General features: G+C 35.3%; 1 pseudogene across 1 annotated transcript; it reads left to right on the top strand.

Moving 5' to 3' along the window:
- The first annotated feature begins 4,234 nt into the window (after window positions 1-4,234).
- Window positions 4,235-4,756, top strand: LOC147492096 (uncharacterized; annotated as a pseudogene). Its single transcript, XR_015199435.1, has 2 exons — window positions 4,235-4,323; window positions 4,402-4,756. The product of XR_015199435.1 is annotated as an uncharacterized LOC147492096 (transcript).
- The last annotated feature ends 726 nt before the right edge of the window (window positions 4,757-5,482 follow it).

A 5,482-nucleotide genomic window follows, 5' to 3' on the forward strand; every position in this document is an offset into this window, starting at 1 on the left:
TCTCTATCTAATGTAGTGAGCCTCGCTCAATTTGGATTTATGAGGAGAGAGTTGTGGTTTCCACAACTTTGGACGTCATAATTCTCTAACTGTTTAAATAAGGATCTATGTCAGTTTTGGAGCCACGTTTTCACATAGCTTGGTTGAGATTCAAACCCATGCTAAAACATGAAAAGGTAAAACCAGTGTGCTAGCTTTCCAACCCAATTGGCCTCGACACATTCAGAGTTTTGTGGAGATAGATACGGTATTGCAAAGTTTGGTTGGCAAAAAATAGTGCATCAGAAATCAATTTCTGCACATTGTGTTCGAGCCTAGTTTTAGTATGTTTAGAATGAGATTGAGTTTTTTTTGTAAAACATAAAGAAGTAAGGTCTGTGTATTATCTATACAACACAAAAAGCCTCGTTGCTTTTGGATATCTGTGGAAAACGTAGTGCTATCTCCAAGAAACCCGTCAGAAATTTAGTTTGCTGAATGAAAATTAGGAGTTTTGCCGTTTTCGACCTAAGTTTACTTCTAAATGGGCTGAGATTGGGACTTCAAGTTCTACATGAAAAAGCAAGTCATTATGAAATTGGACAGCGTGACATAAGTGTTGATGCTACTTAAGTTCTAGTGCACTAGCACTTGATTCATTTTGTCTTCAGCTTTTAAGTGGTGGATTGTAGACGTAAGGTAGTACTTATACTTTGTATGAATATTAACTTTAGCAAGTTTTACAAATTGCTCTGAAACCTTTGGTTGATAGTTAATACTACAAAGTTCCAAATGCTTAATTTGGTTGAAGAATCTGAGAAAATATGTTTCAGTCACATAAGAAAATGAAAAGATTGTTTTAATAATCTTTTCACATTCTTGTAATTCACACAGTAGCAACTTGATCTTTACGAAACGAATGGGTGATTTGATGTTCTTTTAATTCAAATTCTTAAAACACACATTATATTCATTCAAAGTAGAGCTTATAATAAGAAAAATACAAGATTGAAATTACAGCACAACATACAACATAGAACTTTAAATGTAAACATTGGAAACATAAAACAAATACACAGCATAAAAGCATCTTAATTGTGATCGCGTCATTCCAATAAATGGTTAATCAGACGCTGCTCTAATTCCACATGCTCGTGCCTATTATGCACATACGCCACGCGTTGCAAAACTCTACGAAATTCAACTGAATTGGGGTTTCGGTTGGGAACAATTTTTGTTATATTAGAATTTTGAAAGTAATCATGGTTAATGATAGGCTCAAACTCTCCATAAACGTAAGCGTTCAAATAGTAATGTCGTTCTTCCTCAACAATCATGTTATGCAAAATAATGCACGCCAAAATAACATCATGGAGCACATCTTTGTCTCACAAGCGAGCTTTGCCTCTAACAATTGTAAAATGAGATTGAAGAACCCCAAATGTTCTTTCAACGTCTTTTCTGTAAGATTCTTGCATCATCGTAAAAAATTATCTCTTCTTGATTTGGGATTCTTTTTCGTTTTCACTAATGTAGACAACTGAGGATATATACCGTCAGCCAAGTAGTAACCGACAGTATAGTCCTTACCCATGAGAGAATAGTTTGCCGGAAGGGTCAAACCTAATGTTAGTTTGTGGAAAAGATTAGAGTGCCACAAAACATTAACATCATTATTAGTACTTGATAAACTGAAGTAAGCATGCCATATTGACTTGTCGAAAGAAGAAACTGCCTCGAGTACGAGAGTTGTTGATCCATGTCGTCCATTATATTGTCCTGCCCACTCCATTAGACATGTTTGCCACGTCCAATGGATACAATCTAGATTGCCAAGCATGCTAGGAAAACCTCTTAACTCAGCAACACGAAGCAATCTGGCAACATCTTGTTCATTTGGAGATCTTAGATATTGTGCACCAAATCTCTCCACCACATGTTTGCAAAATATTTTAACAAATGAAAGTGTTGTTGACTGCGCAATACAAAAATACTGATCCATTGAATCAACTGGGCTTCTATTTGCTAGCAAATGCAATGCACACATTATTTTGTCATGTGACGACAAACTAGGTTTATTGCTGCATCATATTTCTTCATCTAGAAATCATTGTGTTCTTTAAGACAGATCCTAATCCTTGAGAATAGGTGACTGTTTATTCTATTACGATTTCAAAATAGAACTTCATCAAATGTGGTATTGACACCGAAATAGTCGGCCTTTAAGAAAGCATTACCGGTTTCCATACGGTTCCTATAAGCGCATCCTAGGATAGACCCAATACAGAGAGTTGGTTGATTGGAGTTTTCAATGATATGAACCGATGTAGCTAGATTTAATTGAATTGCGAGTGCAGCTGTTGTCAACACTTTTTGTTCATACATGAAGTGTCGTTCAATACGTTGTCTTCTCTAGGAATCATCAGAATTGTAATCACCATCACTATTATAATTCATTTGGCTAGTAAATAAATTATGAAAGAAAGATTGAAAATATTCAGAGAAGTTGAGTTATGTGATAAAGCAAATTGGTTTGTGTTATATATAAAGATAGTTGATATCCAATAATTTTATCCTTCATAATTTTATACTTCTTAACTACTTCTAAAAATAGACTCTACCCTTGGTATACGACTGAATTTCTTAGCCAGCAATAATTTATTGGAATCACTCTACACTATTCACTTTAATCTTGCACACAACCCAATAAATAGTGTAGATTATTCATTTCAATCTTGCCCACAACCCAATAAATAGTACATGTTTGACATTATTCATTTCAATCTTGCCCACAACTCAATAAATAGTACATGTTTGACATTATTCATTTCAATCTTGCCTACAACCCAATGACCCTAATAAATAGTGTATAGACCCCAATAAATAGTGTATAGTATGCTTTCTTGTTATATAAAGGTTGTCTTGATAATCACAAGAAAATAAAATCCAATAATTCAATCTTATCAACTTTGCAGATATAAAAAGATTGTCTTCATCTCTCTCATTCCCACAAACATCACTACAACAAATTGTTTCTTTAGCGACATTGGAAAAACGTAGGTGAAGATTCCCTTTGGTGACGTTGACAAGCGTCACAAGTAAACTTTTGTCATGGTGTTTAAAACCAATATTTGGCAATGTTTTTAATTTCGCTAAAAGTCATAATCCAATTCTGTAAAATAATAAAATTGAGAGTTAGTTTTTGGTGACATAATGAGCGTTGGCAAAATCTTTTGACATAAGGCAACATTTAAAAACATCGTCATTGGTGTGGTTTTTACACAACATCGCGAATCTTATGGCTTTTGGGACCAAAATTTCGCTGTTAAAACTTTCCCACCCCATTGCAAAAAAAAATTAGATCTTACTGCCTGGGTTTTGGTATCTCGCGCCCACTTTCTGTTTTGGCAGTATAACGAAATAATTTGAATAAAAAAAGAATTGAAAATGGAAAAATAGTATACCCGGCCGCATAAAAACAGAAAAAATAAAATAAAGAAAAAGACCTAAAAGCTAAGGAAACAAACCACCACCGCCTCTCATCTCTCACCGTTGTCTCTTCAAGAAAGGAAACAACACAGACACTCCAACAAAGTCTCTCAAAGCAACTGGAAAGCACATTTTCTTTCTCTCCTCTCTCACCTCGTTATTCTCTCCTTCTAGCTAGTCTTGCTCACTTGTGAGTTTTCCCCACCCTTAAATCTAGAATATTTTAGATTTAGAATTTCTAATAGTTTTGGTTTTAATTAATAGTTTTGTTTTTGATTAATTGGTTAGGGTTATATTTAATTGAATTTGGTTTCGATTGTTTGTTGAGATTTCGCTCCAGTGTTGAGATTTCTCTATGGATTTTGAATGCTAGGGTTTTTAAAATGTCGTTGTTGCACTGGTTTCTAGTTCTTTTCGTTATCTTTTTACTATATGATCCAAATACTAATGGCAGTTAAGTTTATTGATCTCTTCTAGCATTTCATTTTTGGTTTTATTCCCTCTATTTTCATGAAATATGAACTTGGGAGTTGTTTTTATTGTAGTTAATATTTTGCTGCCTATTAGATGATCTCACATAATATTGACCATTGAGAAGTGAGAGCGTTGTGCATATGCTGACAGATCATTCGAAATCATCCATCTGCTCTTGAGATATACCAAAAGAAACTCTTATAATCTGGGCAGATTGGACAAGAAGATATTGATAGGATACACAAGAAGGTTAACTCCATTCTCAACGAAGAATTAGTGAATAACAAAGGTCATGCATGTTACAAGAAAAAGGGACTGGCTTTCAGCTTATTGGTCTGGGTTTAAATCACCCGAACAGGTTTCACGAATTCGAAACACAGGGTATGTGTAACTATTTTCCCATTTCATTTCTTGTACATGCCTCTCCATCTTTTATTACTAATACGTCTGTATACTCAGTGTTAAACCAGAGATTTTAAAGAATGTTGGCAGAGCAATCACAACCCTTCCAGATAACTTCAAGCCACACAGAGCGGTTAAGAAGATTTATGAGCAGCGCTCTCAGATGATTGAAACTGGGGAAGGTATTAACTGGGTAGTTGCAGAAGCACTTGCTTTCACTACATTGCTAGTAGAAGGAAATCATGTTAGGCTGAGTGGGCAGGATGTTGAAAGAGGCACATTTAGTCATCGACATGCAGTAGTACATGATCAAGAAACAGGGGAAAAGTATTGTCCCCTAGACCATGTTCTACGAAACCAGAATGACGAGATGTTTACTGTCAGCAATAGGTAACATTTTGTAATTTTGTTGGTCTTTTTGAGTTTTCGCCTTTTGTTGCATATGGAGTTCTTGACGTATCTATATCTTTTGCACATTTTGTTTGATGTATATGCTCCTGCTGTAACGTTGGAGGTCATACATCCCATATTTGTTTGCAAGTCCAGATTTTTTTTTGAGTCTTTTTCTTTCCTATATTGCTATCCCCCTTGGTTATGTATGCTATGAGCATCAGTGCATCACATGTAACTTTAGGGTTCCTAATTTTTTATGTGGTTATGAATCTTTGATCATAATGAATTGTGATATATGACTTAATTTATGATATTTCATCGGTGTGTAATAGAATTTATGATGTTTCCTAGAGTAGTATTAACCGGTTGAAGAAGACCTTAAGCTTCCTGTTATCTACCCTTACCAGAGGAACCTGCTTCTTAACAAGGCCCTCAAATATGACTGGATAGAGGGCTATAAGATGCTAACATCACCGTTAGTGAAGACACCTTTGTAGGTAGATCTGGCCATTACCTCGACCTCAACATTCCGTTCTATGGAAATTATTGTTCCCATTTTTTAAGCCATTTCTCACTCTAGGGATCCATCATCCTGCTTCATATGAGATATCCCTTGGTAATGTGGAACTATAACTGTATAATTGGCCAGCCCTAGAGCGTTATTTGTTTTCTCAGACTAGGAAATGGTGAAGGAAGATGCCTCCACATTATCAAGTTTAGGTTCACCTTTATCTTGGTAGGCATG

Source organism: Coptis chinensis, chromosome 6, assembly GCF_015680905.1.
Source record: "Coptis chinensis isolate HL-2020 chromosome 6, ASM1568090v1, whole genome shotgun sequence".
NCBI classification, from domain to species: domain Eukaryota; kingdom Viridiplantae; phylum Streptophyta; class Magnoliopsida; order Ranunculales; family Ranunculaceae; genus Coptis; species Coptis chinensis.